This window comes from Miniopterus natalensis, chromosome X (assembly GCF_054644295.1).
Source record: "Miniopterus natalensis isolate mMinNat1 chromosome X, mMinNat1.hap1, whole genome shotgun sequence".
Classification (NCBI taxonomy): Eukaryota; Metazoa; Chordata; class Mammalia; order Chiroptera; family Miniopteridae; genus Miniopterus; species Miniopterus natalensis.
Window position 1 is genome coordinate 103,932,386 of NC_142103.1, and position 23,481 is coordinate 103,955,866.

Sequence of the window (23,481 nt, forward strand, 5' to 3'; positions counted from 1 at the left end):
GCCCGGGGCATGTTCGGGAGGCAACCAATCCATGTCTCTCTCTCACATTGCTGTTTCTCTCTCGCGCTCCCTCTCCCCCCGCCTTTCCGCTCTCTCTAAAAATCAATGTGAAAAATCAGGCGAAGATGAACAACAACAACAGAAAATGAAGACCCACAAATGCAAAAGCACCTCTGTTCCCGTGGGGACCAGGCGCACGTGGCCCCGGAGCAGCGAGAGTGTGGGCGCCGATGCTCCCCTCCGTCTCGGGGTGAACATGAAAAGGCTTAGTGGCTAGAAACACGAGAGAGAGCCCGGCCGGCGTGGCTCTGCGGTTGGGCGTCGACCTGGGATCCAGGAGATCGGGATTCGATTCCCGGTCACGGCGCAGGCCCGGGTTTCGGGCTCGATCCCCAGTCGGGGGCGTGCAGGAGGCAGCTGATCAATAACTCTCATCATTGATGTTTCTCTCCCTCTCCCCCTCTCCCTGAAATCAATAAAGACATATTTTTTAAAACACACAGAAACAAACAGCCGCGCAGATGGGGAGACTTTCCGAAGAGGCTCTGGATGTGAAGATGGGTGGAGACGGGAAGCCGGGCCTGAGGAATGCCAGCCTGGGAGGGAGCGAAGCTCTCGCCGGAGCGTCGGAGGGAGGAAAAGGGCAGAAGGGGAGACTGGGAACTTGACCTTGAATCTGAACCACATCCTGTAGGCACCCGGGCCCAGAGGCGGCGGCCTGCACGCAGGGGAGGGACCTTACGATTCAGGCGCATACATCTGGGAGGCTGGTTTCGCAAACTTCTCCTGCCTGCGAACAAGGTGGGAAGGACGTGGGTCCTGCCAGGTACCAACTTGGTCTTTGCACCGGACAGAAGCAAGGGTCGGACCAAGGCCGGGCAGTGCAAACTAACGTAAGCAAGGACCCAGGGCGTCCTTAGGAGGAAGCACTCCTGCCCTCAGTGGTGACCTGAAGGGCGGAGCAGAGGTCTGCGGCCCCGTGGACGCCTTGACCTTGAGCCCTGTGCAGAAATCACAACGACCAGAGGTCAAAAATGAAAAAAGAGCTTTTTTTGTTGTTGTGAATGCTCACCTGAGGGTATTTTTTCCATTGATTTTTAGAGAGTGGAAGAGAGGGAGGGGGAGAGAGAGAGAGATCCATTGGTTGCCTCCTGCAGGTGCCCACAGCGGGGCTGGGCATCGAACCTGCAACCCAGGCACGTGCCCTTGACCAGGAATCGAACCCGAGAGCCTTCGGTACGTAGGCCAACGCTCCAACCACCGAGCCACGCCGGCCAGGGCAAAACCAAAATTTTTTAAAAGTGCAATGATCCTATTTCAAAGCCCATGAATCACACCGCGGTGTTATCAGCCATGAGCATCTCAGGAACGCCTCCCCTTCCAGACAGGGAGATCCACGGGTGACAAAGCAAGGCCTTTTGTTCCACCAGACAATCGCTGACGTCACCTCCTGCGTCTGGCTCACTGAAGCCCTTGGCTCACTCGTCCCCCCGGAGCTCGGCTGCTGCCGAGAGGAAACGGGACTCAGCCAGGAAAAGCACCCGACGGCGAGATCCTCGGATGGCAGAGAAGCCCGTGGAACGCTCAACACCTGCGGCCAGGCGTGTGCAGGCGTGAACGGAACATCGTTCCCGGCCCCGCGTGCGGGGCGATGGCAGCCAGGAAGTCCGGCTTCCCGCAAAAAGGCGTCAGGAAAGGGAAACCCTCAGCAAACAGAAGGGAAAGAGGCGGAAAGACACTAAGGAAGATCCACGCGCAGAAAGCAAACTGTAACCCACGAGCCACGTCTTATCACGGTCCCCCCCGCCCCCTGGTCCCTCTTCTCAGCAATATTTCACCAACCGCTTTGGAAATGTATGTTCTATAGTCGCTCCAGAAATGTGTTTAAGGGGGGAATCCCCCTCACCCCACTCTGAAGCAGGCTAACACTAACCACTGAGCCACACCGGCCAGGGCGTAACTTCATATATATATTTTAAGTTCCTATATTAATTTTAAGGCATGTGAGCCATGAAAATAAAAATTGGGTCATGTCATTTCATGATATTAAACCGTGTGTGAGCGAGGCCTGGGCGGAACCCGAACTCGGCACTTCGCACCCTCCCCTGGGCAATGTGCTTCCTTCCACCTGTCACCCTGGGACGTCACGGAAATCGCTCCTTAGAGCAGAGCCGGAGCTACACGGCGTCTTGCATTTTCAGCACACACGCCGGTTCAGAACGGTGCCCAGATTCAAATGCCTGGGCACTGAGCCTCAAAACAACCCATAAAATTTCAACCACAAAAGAAAAATTCCTTTCCTCATGGCTGACCACAGAAAAATACCAGAAGGCAAGACAAATGATAGAACAATATTTTTTAAATCTAACAAAATAAACCCCAAACCCACCCACTACCAGCACCGGGTGTTGGGGCTGGTGCTTAGCAACGCGAGGGTGTGTCCTGAGGCTCACGGGGGCGTGAAGAAGGGAGCCCGGCCATGTTTCTCTTTCCCTTTCCCTTCCTCTCTCCGAAAAGTAATAAAAGTATATATATATATTTTAAATAAAGGCAGACGTGGCCAGGCCAGGGAGCTGGGCGCAAGGCAAATGACAGCGGGATGAGCTCCTCTACAAAGGGGGCATGTGGCCCCCAAAAACGTCGAGGGAAGACTCTCCAGAGGTGCCAGGCAAGGGCAAGATCTGGAGACTGCGATTAGCAGCCAGAAATCAAAACAGAAACAGAACGAAACCGCTGACCGCCCTGGAGCGGTCCCGAGGGAGGCAAGGAAGGGGACTCTGCCTCAGGTCCTTGGGAGCGACAGCTCCAACCGGGCGGCTGGACAGGGAACCCGGGGAGGAGCCTTCGTCCGCAGCCGAGTGCCCCCCCTCCAGACGCGGGGAAGGCCGAGCACCCCGGGCCTTTGCAGAGCCCGCGCAAGGAACAGCTTCTGGACAGGGAGCGTTTTCTGACGGTCACTGCCTGTCTGCCAGGGAAGCTCCAACGCAGAAACGGAAAGGCCTGTAAACAGCCTCCGCCAGCGCCGTCCCGGTTATCGGCGCGGTGCCTCCCGCGGCGCGCACACGCCTCACGGCCCGCGCTGGGTCCTGGCGCATCTCTGCGCGGCCGGCTGCACCCCGCCGAGCGCGGTCGGTCAGCACCGGGCGCCGGCGGGCCACCGGCCGAGGCCAGGCTTCCCGTTCCAGCCTCGGTTCCGGCTGCTGCAACGCACAAGGCAGCCAGCCGCGTGGAACGAACAGCGCGGCCCTACGCGCGTGGCGACTCCCGGGCACCGCAGTGGGTGGCTTCCCGGTGAGTTTCACCCGCAGCACCTGGGTAGCCTCCCGGGAGGTTCCACTGGCACCCCAGCTGCCCAGAGAGCTCCCTGCCTGCCAGCTGGCACGTGGCGCTCGGCGAACTTGTCCACTGGCCCGTGGCCGCAGTCACGCCCGCTCTGTGGACACCTGGGTCTCCGAGGGGCAGCTCCGGCCGCCTTCCTCGGGCAACCTGCCTCGGCCTCGGAGGCGGGGGTGCTCCTCACGGCGGCTACCCCGCATTCCTTGGCATGCTCTACGCCTGCCCAGCGGGGCTTGCTAGTTAATAGTTACACAGCCATAAATCGATACTAAGTAATCATCTGTTAATGGTTAATTCTGCACACTTTTCCGTACAGAGCCACATAGTAACAAGTGCTTTAGGCTTCGTGGGGCCTCGGGTCTCCATGGCAACTGCCCGACCGGGAGACATCAGCACAGGGCTGGGTTGGCATCTGCGCAGCTTGCGGACTCTGGCTCCGTATGAAGCATCGCCCGTTCCAATTTACTCTGTGGTTCTTACCGCCCAGCTGCACCCTGCTGGGTATAAATTCTACGTGACCAGGGCAGGAACAGAGACGCGCCCGGGCCCTGGCAGCACAGGCAGGAAATACGAGAATTTCAGGCCACGGAGGGCACGGAGGAGCCGCCGAGTTTCCAGGGCAGGTGTAGGAGAGACCAGGGGTGATCTAGTCCCAAAACGTGCCCCTTACCACTCCCTTAACTAGGAGATCTGGGGAAGGTCCCTTAATTCTCCTTTGTCTGCCGCCCCCCAAAACGGTGGTAAGAGTGGATCGCCTCACATCCCACGACGGGCCCGAGAATGAAAGTGAGACCACGATGAAAATGTTTTGTAAACTCTAAAGTGCTGCACAAGTACGTTTACAGATCATTTTATTTACAGTCATTTATCAGTGTCCAAAACGGAAGCACCCGAGACAACCAACAGAACACAAAACGCCCCCCTCACCCCCCGAGTGACGCGCGCGGGGGGGGGGGGGGGGGGGCGGCCCACAGGGAGCTCAGCCAAGGCCAGTCCATCTTCCCCCTGGGCCCTCGGGGGCCGTGCCGCCTTTTTATTCCTAATTCTTATTTTTTTGTAAACCCTCGCCTCTCTGTCTCTCTCCCTTTCCCTCCTTCCCTTCCTCTCTCTAAAGCATATCCTTAGGTGGGGATTAAAAAAAATAAAATAAATAAAAGAATCAGCTAAGACAGCGAGTTCCTTGCCTGACGCCCTGTCCCCATCCTCCGACTACGGAAGGAAAAGCCCAGCACAGTCCTGGCCGCCCAAGCGGGTCTCAGACAATACAAACCGTGGGGGCACCGCGCCCAGCCGCTCCCGCCCGTCTAGGAGCCAGACCCGCCGCCCGAGCCCTCTCTTCCCGGGCCTTTTGGAACCGAGCAGTGGGAACATCTTGGGGCTGGCTGAACAGACGCGCCTGGAATTCCTTAATTCTGCAGCTTTCGGAGTGAAAAGCCATCTGAAGAGCCGACGGGCGATCCAGAGGCAGGAAAGGGACCGCCGGACGTGAGAACAAAGCTCTCCAGCCCACAGGGCTGCTTATTTTCAACGGATGCTCCCAGCCAGCAGCTATTTCAAAGCATCGGCCGCTCGTTCCTTCAGATACGGCGGCCCCTGTGTGACGCATCATAGGGCCACTCAAAGGGAGCTCGGCCAAGGCTAGTTCACCTTCCCTCTGGGCGCGCAGGGGCCCCTTGGCCTTTTCATTTTTAATTTTAATTTTTATTTTTGTCAATCCTCACCTGAGGATACTTTTGGGAGCGGGGAATGAACCGCAACCCGGGTATGTGCTCTTGACCGGGAACTGAACCCGAGACCCTTCGGTGCTTGGACGGATGCTCTAACCACTGCGCTCACTGGCCAGGGCGCCCTTTGTCTATTTATTGGGTAAAAACACGGGTGATCTCATCCGTCACGAGGGCTCTCTTTCTCTCTGAAAAACTCTTTTCAATGATGTCGCCACAGATTGAAAGTTTGTGCCTGCCCCGAATTTACTTGCTGAAATCCCAACCCCCGGGGGACAGTGTCAGGAGGTGGGACCTTCGGGAGGTGATGAGGTCATGAGACCCCATTGGCCTTCCAGCCTCCACAAGTATGAGAAAGAAATGTTTCTACTTCCTAACACACCCAGCCTGTGGTATTTTTCCCAGCAGCCCAAACAAACGTGGCCAGACATCAAAGACGGCGTGGAGGACACAGGAAGGTCTGGGGTGCACACGCAAGTCGGGACGGGGCTGCGTGTACAAAAGACTTGAGAGGGGGCCCTGGGGACGTGGCAGGTGTCACCTCTGAACATGCAGCCACTGCCCGGGGGCCGGCTCCTGGGAGTCCTGTGGAAATCAATACCTGCGTCCGCAGCTCTTCCAAGGTTTTAAGTTGTTGCTTTTTTAAAAGTATTTTTTAATTAATTTTTTTAGAGAGACAGGAAGGGAGAGGGGGAGAGAAACATCGAGGCACTGCCTCCCGGACGCACCCGGACTGGGAATCGAGCCTACAACCTGGGCATGTGCCCTGACTGGGAATCGAATGGGTGACCTTTGGGTGCACAGGACAACACTCCAACCAACTGAGCCACACTGACCAGGGCCTAAGTTTTTGAAGAAGCTGAGCATCTGGATTTTTACGTCCTCAAATGTCGGCACTCCTTTGCTTTTGAAAATATTTTTTTTTATTGATTTTTAGAGAGAGAGGAAGGGAGATGGAAAGAGAGAGATAGAAACATCAATGATGACAGTCATGGATCTGGATCGGCTGCCTCCTGCACGCCCCCTACTGGGGATCGAGCCCGCAACCCGGGCATGTGCCCTGACCGGGAATCAAACCAGTCACCTTTTGGTGCAGGAGATCAACCTGTCGCAATAAACAAGAAATTTACGATCAGGCATCATTACCCGAGCCAAGCTGAGGTCAGAATCTGCTTGGGAATTAACATTAAGACAAAACTTGGACGGCAGTCACCCAGAAAAGCCATCGTGTACATCCCGTTTACATGCCCTGGGAAAATATGGACCCCACGCCCCAGTAGTTAGTCTTCTTTCTTCTCACCCCAAAATACTGATTTCCTAAGACCTCACCACTCCCAAAACTACAGAGGCTGTTTTACCATCGATCGTTTAAGGTAAAAACTGGATAGAAGAAAAGGGAACGGACTTCAATAACTTCTCTGAACCACAGCTCTATGGACATGCCTCATACAGAACCTGCCCTTGCCTGGGCTGACAGTTACGGACCACAAGGAAAGATTTCCCTAAGTCCCTCCGTTCCCCTGAAGGCAGAGAAACTGGAAACGGCTCTACATTCTCTTGGCATTCAGCCCACAAAGGAGCCCCACCAGGCCCTGAGGCACCACGTGCAAGTAGACCCAAAGGGCACACTGTCTTTTAGAGATTTTGTCCGGCTTGCCCGAAACTTGTTTTGCTTGCAGCTGGGCGACGTAAATGTTGGTGCATGTGAAATTTCCAAAATATGAGAGTCACAGCTTATTGCCCGTGAGTCCCTAGAAGCAGACGAAATGGAAAGACGTAAGTGTGAAAGAAATGATGCCTTGGAGGAAGTGAATGCACTCAAGGAAAAATTATTTGACTCGGAAAAGGAAACAATGGGCAGAAGAACTCCAGAATGGGAAACAAACTTTGCCCAAGAAACTGCCCAAGTTAAAGACAGCGCGCTTGGAGACGGACCACGAGGACCGCCGGGTGGCACTCCTGTTTGCGCAGGCGCGGGCCACACCTGGCCGCTCAGTGGCGGTGCCCGGAGCGTACCGGGCGAGCCCTGGCAGACACAGAACACCCATTCCCACCTGGCTGTTGCTCTTTCACGCAGAAAAATGTTTTGCCATCTTAAGAATTCTGCGAGAAATTTTACTATTCCATTCATACCATAAGGCCCATTTTAATTGTTAGATTAATTAGAGCCCCAGAATTTCAGCTATTGGAAGAATCTGGAAGGGAAGTGATACTCTTTGTAGGAACTGTGCAGTTCATTGATTTACAGTATTTTCTGTACTTGGCTGGCTCAGTTAGAACTGATGTGAGGGTTCTGGGTTCCCTACCATGAGCCACTGTCTTCTGGCTATTCAGGGACCACATTCTTCATTCTTGAACCGATTGTTTCACACGTGCCTATGATAACTTATAAGGGGGACCTGGCAAGGGAATTTAACCTCAGTGGGAAGGCGGGAAGGAGAGCTGGAAGTGATTAACCAAAGAACGAATAAGCATATATGAACTGCCCACGGACACAGACAATGGCCAGGGGGGGCTGGGGAGGGTGGGAGATGGGTGGGGGGGAGTAAGGGGGGGGAATGGGGGATGTCTGTAATACTCTCAACAATAACAAAAAAAAGAAACCAAAACAAACAAAAAACCCCACTGTCCTGCTGTAGATATGTTTTCAGTGAAGAAGTAAGACGCATTGCATCTGCCCGACAAACCGACCAGCCACGAGTCATGATGCTCCTGCTCGCTGGTGCTGTCCCGCTTACTGACACAGGGATGGCCTGAGAATGCACGTTTTACAATAAAATTATGGTGCAAGGGACTGAGGGCTGGACAGTCAGCCATAGCATCTAAGTTGTTTAAATGCTAGAGGACTACGGGAGGGCAGGTATTTTATTACACTAAACACAGTCCCCATCTCATCAGTACTGTTATTGCTCCACCACAACTGGAGCTAGAAGCAAACCAAGGCAGCCAGCTACTATGTAACTTGTAACGAAGCTACTACGTAACTTGTAACGAAGCTACTACGTAACTTGTAACCAGGCTACTATGTAACTAACTTGGAACCCTCCTCGGTCACAGACAACCCTGGAGATTTACACTCCTCCAATCAAGACGAGACTGCACAAGAAACCACTGGTTGGCTTTTTCCACCAGCCAACTTTCACAGGCAAAAGCTCCCCTCCTTATAGTTATGTTTATTTCTCCCGAGTTCATTCGTAGCTTAGGGAAGAAATGGAAACAGTCCCAAGTCTTTAAAATAAAGAGACGCGAACTGGCGAACTTTTCATCCCCAGGCGTGCCGCAGCCTCCACCAAGGCAGGGCAGGCTCGGGACCCTGTAGATTGTGCTTTGGGGGCTGCAAACTTGGACAAATATGTCAGAATTTCCTTAGGAGCCCACCTGTACTGTTTTCCAAGTCGAGGACTGAATCAGTCACTGGTCAGAGGAAAACACCGAGTTAATTATGTGCCAAGTTTATGACGGGCAAAAGGGTGCCAAGCTAGGCACAGAGATGCCGGGCGCTTGACACACCTTAGAGCATCGTTCTGTCCTGGGTCCAGGTGGTTCGACACTCATCAAGGTCATAGAAAAGCTTCAAGGTCAAGGCTGTTTTTGCAGCTGGCCACAGCCCAGCTTCATTCCATCTCCAACGCTTTTTTCGATCCTTCTAGGGACAGAATCTGATGCAAAACATACACTTATCTTTTAGAACTGACATGAAAATATTTGAGATTTTTAATTACTGTCTTCAAAAAAAGGGGGGGGAGGCTGCTATCTCCCATGACGGGCTCTAAAAACATTTCTGCCCAAGGATTCTGAAAACAAAATCAGTGTAGCTTAGGGACGGATTCCAGACATAGCTAAAATACCAACACGAGTGGGGAAAAAGTCCTTTTGCCAGATTTTGACGTTGAGGGCACAATTCTCAGGTAGGAAAAGGTAAATTTCAATGTCCTCCTTTAAAAAGAGGCCCTTGAGCCCTGCCAGCATTTCTCAGTGGTTAGAGCACTGGCCTGAGCACCAAAGGGTCTCAGGTTCGATTCCCAGTCAAGGGCATGTACCTGGGTTGCAGATTCAATCCCCAGCCCAGTCGGGGCACGTGCAGGAGGCAACCAATTGATGTGTCTCTCTGCCTCTCTCTCCTTATCACCAGTTCAATCCTGACTTTAAAAAATTTCACAACTTCAATGCCACAATCATCATTCTTCTCTCGGGTCTAATTCAACAGTCTTAAACCGCAATCCATCCATGCAGACTGCACTAATAGGTGTCATGTGTGTCCTCAGGAGAAACTGAGGTAAAAGCAAGTTTTGAGCAGGCCCAGCTCCAGTGGAAATTCAAGGAGGTGGCAATTAAGAACCAAGCCTCGGGTGCCGTGAAGAGACAGATCTCAGCAGGTGGTCTGGGCATCGGCAGGTAGTGCGTTGGGTACCCACGGGACTGCTTAAGGCACAGAGGAGGTGGGAGGACCCTTCTTGAAGGCAGAGCATGGAAAAAAAAAAGTCTCGTTAACTGAAAGTGCCAATTAATCAAAGCTTTAGGTGGATGTGTTGCCGGGAGGTGGTATCTGGTTTTGCAGACTATCACATAGCCTTTTCCTGGGCAGTAACCTCCCCCGGGGATTTGAAGGCTCCCGTGGCCCAGCCAGCTGGCGGTCACCCCCCCCCCCCCCCAACCAGTGCAACGTGTCGCCGTCAACTTCACAAGAGACTGCGCTTAAAGAGCAGGCCTCTCTCTGGGCCCAGGGAGTGAGGCGATGACAGGCCTCTTCTCCACCACGGTGACCTCCTGTTAATTCACAACTAGACCCTGACGGGATAGAATCAATTCCAGTCACCTGGGGGGCATCCTCCGCTCGGAGCTAAATTCCAGGCTAAACCGTCAATAAGTAACAGTTTCCCTACAGAAGAAGGTTTTGAGCTTTGCCTCTTTATGAAAAAGCAGGATAGAGCTGGCCCGCAAAGCAGAAGCTGACGAATAGGGTGTAACCAGAAAGCAGCAGTATTTGGGGGAGCGGCGGACACAGAACCTCTGGACCTCTCCACACTCCTACACATGCCTCCTGGAATAGCGCCTACTGTCCCCGCCCGGGAAAGTACCGAGGGAGTGGGCAGGGGTGCGGGTGGGCGGAGCGGACCAAGGACCCACGGGGCTCCGGGCCATTCAGGGCTCCCAGAGCAAAGTGCGACTTATTACAGAGAGCCAGGGAATCAGGGGAACCACGGGACCAGGCACCGTCCCAGGGGGTTCCGGAGAGTGGACAGGAACAAAGCGGGAAGTCAGCGACGGCCAGGGCAGAAACTCCGCCTCTGCCCCACCCCGCCTGTGCCCAGGCCCTCCGCCGCCCAGAGGCACGAGGCTGGCCCAAGGCCCCCCGATAGGCGGGGAGTCTGGACCACTGCTCAGCATTAAAGGACTGATCCACTCCAGAGAGCCCGGCGGAGTGAAAACGCCCAACGCTGAAAGGTCACACGTGGCACGATTCCAATTATGTAACAGTCTTCAAATGACACAGTTATAGAGAGAACAGCCGGGAATTAAGGCGGGGCGGGGGAAGCCAGTGGGGCCATACAGGGGCCCCAGGAGGGATCCCTGCGGGGATGGAAACAGTGTATCCCGTCACGCACATGAATGCCCTGGTGTGATACTGTTACGAGGGCTTTGAAAGCTGTTCCCGGCACACCTCACTGGATTGCACGCTGCTTTATGGTGCTTCACAGGTGTTGCATTTTTTTAATAATTCAAAGGCAAGACCCTCTGCCAGCAAAAGGCTGGCGACCCGTTTCACGGTGATGCCCACTGTCTTGCGGCGGTCTGCAACCGAACCTGCGATATCTCTGAGGTGTGCCCGTATGTGCTTACAACTGCATGTGAATCGACAGTTACTTCAAAATAAATGTTTGATTAAAAAAAAAGATGGCAAGGAGGGGATCACGAGGCTGGGACTGCTGTGTCCAGCCGTCAGCTGGCACGTAAGTTAGCACAGGCACTTAGAGGTGATGCCAGAGGGCGGGCCCCACAACTGCAGTAAGGGCGAGAAGACTGAGTGTAATAACCCCCAGGTCTCGCTCATACGCCAGGGCGGGCCCAGGCCTGCCCCACGGACTTCCTAGGAATAGGACGCTTTGTACAACTGGACGTTCATCAATTACTCTCCCAACGAAAAAATGTTTCTACTCATTCCCCGAGCCCTCACCCACCACGCCCCAGTCCCTCTCTGCAAAATACTGTCTCGCCCTGCCGGGCGTGGCTCAGCGGTTGAGCATCGACCTGGGATCCAGGCGATCAGGGTTCAATTCCCGGTCAGGGCACATGCCCGCGTTGCGGGCTCGATCAGTGACTCTGTCATCATTGGTGTTTCTATCTCTCTCTCTCCCTCTCCTTTCCTCTCTCGGAAATCACTAAAGCTATATTTAAAAAAAAAAATACTGTCTCTGAAACCCCAATCCTGTCCAGCAGACCAGGCCCTGTGCCCTGAACATCCCTAAGGCGAATGTCACTCCCGGGGCACCCAATGGAAACAAAGCCCCAACCGATGTAGAGCGGTGTTCAAGAATCTCGAGATCCAACTCCTTCCCACTGGTGTGAATGCTATCACCTGGTTAGCCAGGCTTAATCTACAAGGAGATTCGTCTGGTCCCATGGATATTGAGGTGAAGCCAAGACAAGCAGAGTAAAAATGTCTAACAGCCTTAAGAAACCAGAGTGAGAGCCCTGGCGGGCGTGGCTCGGGGGCTGAGCATCGACCCACGAACCAGGAGATCACTGGTTTGATTCCTGGTCGGGGCACGTGTCCGGGTTGTGGGCTTGATCCCCAGTAGGGGGCGCGCAGGAGGGAGCAAATCAATGATTGTCTCTCATCAGTGTTTCTCTCTCTCTCCCCTTCTCCCTTCCTCTCGGTCTCCAAAACCAATAAAAACATTTAAAAAAGATATCAACATGAGGAAACCCAACACATCAAAGATGACATCCCAGCAGCTAATCCCCCCTTTAAAAGTGGGAAGTTATGTGTCTGGGAGTCCAAACTGTACCACTAAGACACCCCCCCCCCCACCACCGCCACCAGACCTTACCAGCCTCCCACCGTGCGAACATGACATGAAAGGAAACCCAAGAGCAGCGTGTTAGCGTGACGCCCAGCCCGCTATTCAAACAGCTCCAAAGTGGCCGGGAAACAGTGGGCTTTCTGGGAGGCAGACGCCCACCACGGAGCCGCCAGGCCTGGGCTCGGAGGCAAAGCAGATGCCAGATCCGTGTTCGAGATGGCGCTTCTCCGGGGAAGGAGGACTCTTCTCCGGGGAAAGATGAAAGGGACCACAAGAAGGTCAAAGCCACCAAACATTTTCAAAAGAGCCCTTTGAAGAAAAGCAAAAAAAAACACCCAAAAAACCACTGAAATTCAGCAAAGAAAATGAATGAACTGTTATTGCTACCAGCAATAATAGGGCTCTCACGAACATAAGACTGAGTGGGAAAAACTCAATGCAAAAAAAAGATATTTACGCCATTTATATAAGGCAAATAGAGGCAAGGCTATGGGGTGAGAATTCACAACAGCGGCAGCTCTGGGCAGAGGTCTGCAGGCACCTCTGGGGCTGGGACGTAAAGAGCAAGGTCGTTCTTCGGGATCTGGGTACCGGGGTACACAGCCGTGTTCAGTCCATGAAGAGTCGCCCAGCTGTTTGAGTCATTTTGGGGTCACTTTTGTGAATGCGAGTTCTACTTCATTATAAAAATGTATTAAAACTGGAGGCAAAGCATAAATTTAACTAGTATTAGTGCTTCCCTGAGAGTAACAAGCTCCTCAGTGTGCCTGTCAAAGGCATACATCCGGCCCCGCCGGGTGGCCCAGTGGGTGGGAGAGTCATTCTGTGCCCCGAAGGCCGGGTTTGATCCCTGGGCAGGGCATACCCCCAGGCTGCAGGTCCCATCCTCAGTCAGGACGAGTCCAGGAGGCCACCAATCAATGTATCTCTCACACATTCATGTTTCTCTGGCTCTCCCTTCCTCGAAACCTTTTTAGAAATATTAAAAAAAAGTGCACATCCGTATCATAACCACATACGATGTATTTGAAAATTCCTGTACAGTTAAACTGAGCTTTAAGGATTTTTTTTTTTTAAACAACAAGCCTAATTCGTAGAAGGTTTTCAGATCTCCCGGACGAGCCCCGAAATTGAAACGAACAAGGCCCTGCCCAAGAACACGGCAAAGTCGTTGAGTCCCCAGGTCAGCCCGTCCGCGGGCCGAGGGGTTCTGCTGAGATTAACCCCCCAGCTGGATCTGAGAATGAACCAAAGCTTTAAGAAGTGTCCCTCAGTGTCCCCAAGGCCTGGTCCACTCCCGAAAGGTTGGAATGTGGTGTTGATGATAAGGTCACGATAAGACACAGAGAAGGTCATGATAAGACACGGACAAGGTCATGACTGGCGGAAGGAGGGGGTTGGGAAACCTGCACCGGCCCCCTTAGGGGCAGGTGGATGTCGTCACCAATTCATTGTTTCCCGATCAGCAGCCTGGGGGCCCCCTGCTGCAGGGTGGGGGCCCTGCCATGCCTGAAACTATCACTGGGAAGAGAAAAAGGGCTCCACCAGCCCCAACTCCTAGCCTCCAGCAGGCCGGAGAAACAGGAAATGTTATTTCACTTAAAAGGGGTCAGTGCAGCTGACTTGGGTCCTTGCTGCCCCCAGGGACCTTGGTTCCTCCACTCCTGCTCAGCTCTGCACCCAGCCCAGCTCAGCTCCAGGCCCTGCCCATTCCATGCCCAGCCCAGCTCCACTCATGCCCAGCTCCATGCCCAGCCCAGCTCCACTCATGCCCAGCTCCATGCCCCACCCAGCTCCACGGCCTGCCCAGCTCCATGCCCCACCCAGCTCCACTCATGCCCAGCTCCATGCCCAGCCCAGCTCCACCCATGCCCAGCTCCATGCCTTGCCCAGACCTTCCTGCCCCGCCCCGATCCATGCCCAGCTCAGAGCTGCTCGCTCTCCTGGCAGGCCAGAGGAAAACACAAGCTCACTCCAAAATCATCCGTGGCCAGAAAAATGGGTTCCCACTGGCGCAGCCAGGCCAACCTGGGGGGTGCACACAACCCAGGGAGGGAGGGTCCTGAGTGGACCTGTGGGAAGAGCGTGCACACCACGTGGGCTGCAACAGCACCCAGTGGCCCCAGGCATACACAGAAATGAACACCAGGCCACACAGTGTCACCAAACAACGCTGCCAGTGGAACCGGAAGACGGCTCCACCCCCACCTGGGACGAGCAGAGGAAACTCTAGGGAGGGTGGGTTTCGGGGTGGCGTTGGAGCAGGGTGAGGTGCACAATGCAAAGCGGAAGGACAGCTCTGGGGGAGGGAGCGCGGGCGGGAAACGGAGCCGCAGCGAGCACAGGCGGGTCTGACAGCGAGGAGCCGGGCGGCTGCTCGGTGGGTCCTCAGGCCCAGGAAGGGACACACGGGCCGGGTGCACCCCTTTTGGCCAGGGTGACTTCGAAGAGCCCAGGCCGGGGGTGGGGCTCGGCTGGTCCCAGCACAGAGACTGGGAAGGGCAGAGACAGAGTGACAGGGAGCCAGCCCCGCGAAGGACCAGCACCCTCCCCGCCCGTCCAGGACCCAGTGCTCCCACCCGTGAGGACAAGTATCCCGCACTCCGGGTCACGAGCCCTTCAGGCAACAGCAGCCTGGCCGCCTCGTGCGCAGGGCAGTGTCGGGAAAGGGCCTGGCCGGTGTGCCCCAACGGCTGAGCGTCAACGCGGGCCCAGGCGCTGCTGGCTCCACTCCCAGTCAGGGCCCTGCCGGGGCTGCAGGTCCCTCCCCGGTGGGGGCGTGCAGGGGGCAGGCCGTCTCCGCTCCACTCTCACTCCCTCGCCCTTTCTTTCTAAAAATCAATAAAAATATTGTTTAAAAATAAAGGGCAAAGCAGATGCTCTGGGAACAAGTTCCAGTTTTCTCTCTATCCTTCCCTCCCTCCTTTCCTCCCCCCCTCCCCAGACAGACCTCACCCCACCCTCAGGAAAGGTGGTAGAGAAGGAAGGGGGGCGGGGAGAGGGAGGGACAGACAGACACAGACAGACACAGAGACACGGTGGGCCTGGGCTCCCGCCCGCAGCACCGGTGGAAGGAAAGGCAACATTCCTGAGGCAGCTCCGTCCGCTCCCTGGGGAAAGCAAAGGATCCGAGGGCACCCGGTCCTGCCCCCCCAGCCTTTCGTTAGCCCGAGAGGAAGTGGGGGGAGACCCCTTTGCAAGCGCCAGCCGCAGGCATTTTGCTATCAGATTATGCGCCGGCCTTAGGCTCACCGACGGGGGGAGGGGGTGGGCACTGACTCGCTCTGAGCGTCTGATTTAGGACCAGGAGTGAGGGTTCTCTCACGAGCACCCCAGGACCAGCGGTGCCTCAAAGGGGGAAAAAAAAATAAAAAAATTTCAAGGAAATCGCTCCGAATCCCACAGGGACCTTCAGGAATTTCTCGAACTAAAAATGTAACCCGTCATCAAGTAGAAACGGTAGGTTAGGGGGGAAAGGGTCCAAATTCCCCCAAATTTGTGGCTTTAACAAGAATCGAAAGAGAGGAAACCGGGGAAGCCATCAGTAAGAGCGGCATGCCCAACACCGAAAGCCAGTGGAAGCAGCCGCCAGGTCACTGCACCAGACGGCCCAGGGACGCCGTGCGACTTCGGGAGGCTTGCACCCAGGAGGCTGAACCTGCGGCCGGCGCAGCAAACGTCCGCGACGCTCTGTGCTCCGCTCACGGCGAGGGGCTCGCGGCCCCGCAACGCCAGGCTCAACTATTTCCCCTGCTCGGTGGCACCGAGACAGCGAGCGCCCGCGTGGGGCACACAGCGAGCGGAGCAGCCGGCAGGAACAGAGCCGCCACCTCCCCAGGCCCCTCTCTCCTGGTGTCTCCTCCCTCCCCTCCTAAGAGTCCAAGGGGGCCCAGGTTTTCACCAGCCATGACACAAGACCAACGGAGCAGGGGCTGTTAAACACACCGAAAGGCAAGCACAACGATTTATACATCTTACGCATTGTAAGAGCCTTGGCGTACGTTTTATTTCTACCATAGTCACTGCCATGAAGGATACGAGGAATTTTTGATCTACTGATTGATTTTGAGAGAGGGAGGGAGGGAGGGACAGAAACAGCGATTTGCTGTTCCACTTACTGATGAATTCATTGGTGCATTTTTAATTTTTTAAAAAAAATATATCTTTATTGATTTCAGAGAGAGGAAAGGAGACGGAGAGAGAGAGACAGAAATATCAGTGATGAGAGTCATTGATCGCCTGCAGCCCGCAACCCGGGCCTGCGCCCTGACCCGGAATCGAACCCCGATCGCCTGGATCCTACGTCGACGCTGAGATTGGTCGATTCTTGTACGCGCCCCGACCAGAGATTCAACCTCAGCCCTGGTGTATGGGAAGGACACTCTGACCAACTGAGCCACCCGGCCTGGGCAAGGAGCCAAATAATTCTTTTTAAAAAATATACATATATCTTTATTGATTTCAGAGAGAGGAAAGGAGAGGGAGAGAGAGAGAAACATCAATGATAAGAGAGTCATTGATCGGCTGCCTCTTGCACGCCCCGGACTGGGGATCGCGCCCACAACCCGGGCCTGTGCCCTGACCGGGAATCGAACCCTGACCTCCTGGATCCTAGGTTGACGCTCAACCACTGAGCCCGGACAAAGAATTCTTAAAACTGGAACACACCTTTCAGTCTTTACGAACCCTACTTGGAAAAGCCACGTTTTTTGCAAAGCAAGTTGTACACCCCGTTCACGTGCCCTCTTAAAAGTAAATCTTCACTATGGACCCGTTTTAAGTTATATAAAAACATAAAGACGTGGGGCAAACTCTCCCCGCATTCCGCCTTCGTCGCCTCTTCTCTCTGTTGCATGTGCACCGTTTAATTACAAGCACGTGCCGTCCCGTAAAGGCCTCATGAACAGCAGCCCCACGAGCCGCAGAAATTCCCCGGGTCCAAACCAGTTCGCAGGATTCTCTACCTGCTTTCACTGAGCAACTCCGAAAACAGAAGCAGCCGGTTCTAAGCCCGAGGTTAAAATGTTTGCCTGCTATCAGCCGCTCGCTGGAACCTCAGATAGGCATCGAGGGCGCGCCCTGCCCCGCGGCTTTCAAGGGCCTGCCGTTGGTTCTGAGCAGTTCCTGAGGACGAGGGCGGTCGGGGCCTCAGGGGCGGTTTCCAAAGACTCACTCTCAGGTGCTCGTGTGCCGCAGGGTTAGGGGCTCGGGGAGCCCTAACACATTAACAAGCAGGGTTAGGGGCTCGGGGAGCCCTAACACATTAACAAGCAGGGTCAGGGGCACCGGGGAGCCCCTAACACATTAACAAGCAGGGTTTCCTTTCCCACCAGATGCCAGAAAAATGCAAGTGACGAGAGAAGGGGACCTGGCACTAGAAACACCCTGCAGCCAAACCACGGCAGGTGACCAGCAAAAGTCCCCGCCCTCCCCGCAGCCACCTAGTCGCTGCGGAAACCCAACACCCGCTGGCACTCGGGACACACACACAGTGGCTGGTGTCGTCCAGTGCACCCAATAGGAAGTGACAGAAATAATTAATAAGCGGTGTCACCTGACCCTTCTCAGTGCCGGCTATCTCAGCACCAAGGGCCACCTGCTGAAATTTCAGCGACGAAAGGGACTCCGCCGTCGGGCGCGTGCAGGCCTCGGCCTGGGTTTCTGATTTCCCTCCTTGGAAGACGGATGGCCGGGCGGGCACGGCCGGGTCTGGACACAGCGCCAGCCCCCTCTGCCCGTCGTATGCATGTGTTTGTTCCAAATAAATTAACACGCGAAGAGGGTGTCTTAAAACTCGCTTATGTGACGGTTTGGTTTCCTTTTGACGTAACTCGGGAGGGCCTAGGTTTGACTTGCTGAACTTTTTTGAGAAGAAAGGGTTTACTAGGAAGGGCTGCTCACGATTCTAGACACTTCCATGCAAATTCCTAACCCTGCTTCCTCAGTAGTCAGGACCCGATCTACGCGGCGGGGTTTGTAACTTCCCAAGCTCCGAGACACGGGACCCTAATAACTACACTAGCAGCAGGCCCCTCAGCCATTTCCAGCTCTCACGGGGTCGGCACGAAGCCCATCCAGCCAACTCCTGTCCGTAAGTCCCGACTTTACTCGGCAGGAGCTCCTGCTCCCCAAGGGAATGTCTGGGACCACCGGTTCCAGCTCTTCTACTGACCACTGTGATCCCCACGCACGGCGGCCTGATCCAGGACGTGGGACAAGCACCCCCCTAGGCTGGGAGGACTGGCCGCAGGGCCCCACGGAAGCCACCCCGCCAGGCCACAGAAGACGTGGGGCCCAACTGCACTGTGACCCCACGGAGGCGGAGCTGGAGCCTGAGGGGCACAGGGCGGCGGGTCTGACCCTGTCCTGCTGGCTGCCGGCCATTAAGAAAACAGGGACACACAGTCTGGCCGGTGTGGCTCAGCGGTTGAGCATCGACCCATGACCAAGAGGCTGATTCCCGGTCAGGTCAGGTGCCCAGGTTGCAGACTCAATGCCCGGTAGGGGGCATGCAGGGGGCAGCTGTCCGTTTCTCTCTCTCTCCCCCCCATCCTTTCCTCTCTCTCTAAAATCAATAAAAACTTATTTTTAAAAAAAGAAGAGCGTCCCAGAGATGAGGAATCCCGTCCGGGGCTCAGCCCACTGTCCCAGACACCCCGGCTCTCGCCTCCACACGTTCCTCCCACATTCCGCACGTGCAGGGGGGCGAGTCGGGACGTGCGCAGGCCCCACCTCTTATCTTAAGAAAACCCCCGGGAAGGACGGGCCTCCCCTCCGCGGGCGAAGGCCGCCTCCGCGGAGCTGTCAGTTTGACGGAGCTGGGGATTTCTGTCCACGCTGCAGGAATTCAGAGTTACTTCCTGAGGTCAGACAAAGACGCCACGGAACACATTTTTCAAATATCTGGTTTATTAGGTTTTTCTAGCAATCCTCTGATATTTAAGAAAACCCACGCCTGCTTACGAGGGACGGCACAGGAGCCAGGAAGGGGGCAAACATTACCACGTGGACGACCTTGAACACGGACGCCGCCTCAAAGCAGCCAGACACACGGCCGTGGTGTGTGACCGCGTGCAGACGACACGTGCAGAACACGCAGATCCCCCTCGGGTGAGACAGCGAGTGGGACAGTGAGCGACGGCTTCATGGGCACAGAGGATGTTTTGGGGGTGGAGGTGACCCCGACTGGACTGCAGTGGTGGACACACAGCTCTGCATTTACTAAGAACCACTGAATTGTACACTCACAATGGGTGAATTTTTTAAATAAGCTGGATTTGCCCGGCAGGCCATGGCCCAGCGGTTGAGGGTCGACCCAGGATCGAGGTGATCGAGGTTCGATTCCCAGTCAGGGCACACGCCCGGGTTGCGGGCCCGATCAATGACTCTCTCCTCATCGATGTTTCTATCTCTCTCTCTCCCTCTCCTTTCCTCTCTCGGAAATCAATAAAGATATATTTTTAAAAAATAAAATAAAATAATAAGTTGGCTTTCCTTTATTCGAGGGAAAACCACCCGTGGATTAGGGGAGGACAGCGTGTCACAAGCAGAGGAGCCTGGTCCCCAAGTTTGGAGAATGTTAGAGACAGGAAATCCTACAGCTGCCTAAAGCTGTGACAGAAAAGGGGGGGGAGGAAGACGGGGAGGGAGACAGAAAGGAACAAAGAGAGCGGCTAAGTCGGGAGCAGCCGGGGCAGCCCAAGGCCCCAGGGAGCCAGAGGGAGCCCGGACGGAGGGCAGGTGTCCCCCGGGTGCCCCGCAGGTGTCCCGCAGGTGTCCCCCGGGTGCCCCGCAGGTGCACAGGCGAGGCTCAGACATGCTCTGAGCAACGTCCCGCTCCAATGTGTTGGGCACCATCTAAGTATCAGAAGCACGTCAGGCCTCAGAGGTCATGGGACGAATGCTGCAAGGTGGGCTTTCCCCCCTTTCACAGACGAGCAAACTGAGGCCCCAGGGTTACATATTTCGCCTCCGCTCCCTGTCAAGAAAAAAGAAGACTGGAACGAAGGAACTGGGGTGCAGGAGGCGAAGGAAGGGAGGGGGGAGGGGAAAGAGGGGGCAGACAGACAGACTTCTGAGAAATCACTCGCCACATACACACCCATCCGTGCATACAACCCCCCCACCCCCGTCCCTTCTTCCCCTGGACTCCGAGCAACAGCACAGCGTAAGTTCCGTCTTTTACCTGAGCCCGCTTGTCAAGAGGAGGAGTGAAATCTCCTGACTCCCACTTTTGAAATGGAAATATTAGATCACCCTGTTTACAGTAAATATGGGTCTTGTGTTTTTCTCAAATCAGTGAGCACAGGGTAAAACCTCGTTTCCCTGGCGACGCGGGCAGACTCTGGGCACCGTGACCCCAGAGGATGGACAGAGATGACCTTGACAGAGATGACCTTGACAGAGATGACCTTGACTGGCGGGGTCAGCCGGCTGGCAGCGCCAGTGCGCCTTCCAACGCCGCCCCCTGGTTCTTGGCGCTTCGGGGGCTGGAGAAGTTTCAGCACAAGTCCCAGGGGGAGCCGCCCAGAGGGGGTGCCCACACCCTCCCCTTCCTCCCGGGCCTCTCCAGCCAGGCCCGCGAGCAGCAGGTCCGCTGCGTGTCTGCCGTGGGGCCCGTTTCTGCGCGTCTCTGAAAACCCCCGCGGCGCTCACGCACTCAGCCGGGCCCCTTTTCCTCCTGGAGGATGCTCATCCGAATCCCGGGACAGGCTGCCGGGCCGTTTCAGACACCGCCCATCACCGGGGCCGTGGGGGCGTCACAGGCAGGCAGCGGAGGAAGGTCTCTCCTCCGCTCCGCCGTCCCCGCCGATCTCCACCCAGCTCCCTCCCGCAGCAACCCTCCCCCAGACTGGGGCTCCCGCCCCTGGCCGTGTCCCCGACGCCCCCCGCAGAGGGCCTGTCCAGCTGCCTCCTGGACATTTCAGTTACAGAGAGGGAAAATCAGGCTCCACAGGTCGCAGGGCCCACCCGTGGCATGACTGCAAAGCCGGGAACAGTTTCCGAGTCTGCTACCTGCTGGGACGCTGTGGGCAGAAAACGGGGGAACTACAGGAGGTGGCGCTGAGGGCCAGGAGCGCCGGGCGGCAGCGAGAAACCAGGCAGGCGACCATTGGAAAGAGGTCGTCGCTGCACCAGGGCCTGGACGGACAGGCAGACAAAGAGAAAGATAAACTCGTGGGGCGAGGGCAAACCGCAGAGGAGGTGGAGGAACAGGCATCTGAGAACAGAGGGGACGGTGTCCTTTGTACTGAGGTGACACTGTTTAGGTGACAGCATTTCTAGGGACACCGTGCAGGACCAGCGGAGACAGGAGAGAAGCTGCCGTCCAGGCAGGAGGCGGGAAAATGGGGGGGAGGGGCTAAAAATCAGCATTTTGTATCAAATGTCATAAGTAACATAAGTAACAATTTCTCTGTTGCACAGGAAATTAGAAGATCAAATGTTCCCAGTACTGACTAACCTATGGAGACAGTAACAATGAGCGGCCGCCCACCCTGGCCGGTTTCCCTCAGCACTTAGAGCATCGGCCCTCGGACTGAAGGGTCCCAGGTTCGATTCCCAGCCAAGGGCCTGTCCCTCGGTTGCAGGCTCGATCCCCAGCCCCAGTCAGGGCCTGTGTGGGAGGCAACCCATTCATGTGTGTCTGTCTCTCTCTCTGTCTCTGCCTTCCACTCTCTCTGAAAAGCAACGAAAAAATATCCTCAAGTCAGGATTAAAAAGAAATCAGTGGCCACCAGGGGTTAGGAGGTAGGACTGAGCAGGCGGAGCAGAGGATGTTGGGGGCCGTGAAATTACTCTGCGAGACACTATAATGGTGGATACACGAGTCCAAGCCAACAGAATGCCCGACGGCAGGAGTGACCCCTAACGTCCGCTCCGGACCGAGTGACCTCCCTGTGCCAAGGTAGGTTCACACTTAGAAACAAACGTGTCACCCTGAGGAACGATGCTGATCACGGGGGAAGCTGGGGTGGGGCAGGCGCAGGCAAAAAGCACATGGAGATCTCTGTACCTTCCTCTCAATATTACTGTAAATCAAAAACTTCTCTAGAAAATAAAGTCTTAAAAAAATAAACCAAACATCACCCCTATAATTTCTTATTTCCAGCCCACACACCTCTAATTGGAAAAAATGCCTTGCCATAAAGAGACCCTGAGGAGCCCTGGCCAGGGTGGCTCAGCTGGCTGTGAGCGTCAGCCTTTGCGCCAAAAGGTGGCCGGTTCCAATCCTGGTCAGGGCCACACACCCAGGTTGCGGGTTCAAGCCCCGGCTGGGTGCATACAGGAGGCAACTGATCGATGTTTCTCTCTCTCCCTCTCCCCCTAAAAAATCAATTAAAAAAACAGAGATGCCGAGGAAACAAGTCTGCACTTATTTTATGTGAATTGCTGAAAGCCTGGGCTGGGATCACTTCTTTTTATGACTCTTTAGAAGAATTATCTAATAATTCATAGAATTTTTTTGGAAAGGACACAGCCCCAAACAGACCTTCTTTCAGGAACCCTTATGTTCTGTCAGACACTATCCGGCCACAATCCGGCTACGTGACCTTGGGGAGTGCCCTTTACCTCCCTGACAGTGTTTAACCCTTCCCACGGGGGTGCACGGCTAGATGTCATCAGGGTGTGCAGGGGACGAATGAAGAAACGGAAGGGGCGTCATTTTAAGAAATGAGACCAGCCAGACAGGGGGAACGAACGGACGCTAAAACAGCTCACGGAGGACGTGACCAGGTCTGTACAAACAAAAAGCAAAGTGGAGAAAGAGGCCTGGGGAGGATACCCAAGGTCCCTGGTGAGCCACATCACAGACTTTTCAATGAGCTCATCGGTCGCTCTGGATTCACCTCCTCCGGACGACAACGCCTGAGCACCGGTAAAGGCTAAGTGTCCAGTCCTGCTTTAAGGACTGCATGAGCGGAACCCTGGCCTGGGCTGCTCAGTGGTTAGGGCATCGCCCCGTGCACACAGAAGGGTTGAGGGTTCGAGTCCCATTCAAGGGCATGTACCTGGGTTGCGGGTTCGATCCCTGGCCCCGGTCAGGCTGCATGTGGGAGGCAACCCATCGATGTGTCTCTTTCACATCAACGTCTCTCTCCCCCTCCCTCCCTTCTACTCTCTAACAAAATAATGGGAAAAATATCCTCCAGGGAGGGTTAACAACAACACAAGGAACTGGATGGGCGGAGGGCTCACGTCCACTCAGCGAGGACCCACGGAGCTGGACTGTGTACACGAGCCCAGAGCACAAGTACCACCTGCCCTCCAGGCCCACACCACGTGTCCTACTCACACAGACTTCTCCTGAGGATGCGAGGCCTCCCTTCCAGGTCCTCCCTGTCCCGTCCCCCTGCCTCACCCCCAGGAGAACCCCTGCAAGGGACCCCGGGCCC

The 23,481-nt window shown here is 55.3% G+C and overlaps 1 protein-coding gene and 1 pseudogene across 1 annotated transcript in view; one reads left to right on the forward strand and one right to left on the reverse strand.

Annotated features, from left to right (window-relative positions):
- SHROOM2 (shroom family member 2) overlaps positions 1-23,481 on the reverse strand; it is a 102,601-nt gene that overhangs the window by 73,381 nt on the left and 5,739 nt on the right. The gene's annotated exons all lie outside the window — the stretch shown is intronic.
- Positions 5,083-9,459, forward strand: LOC148090655 (syntaxin-binding protein 4 pseudogene; annotated as a pseudogene).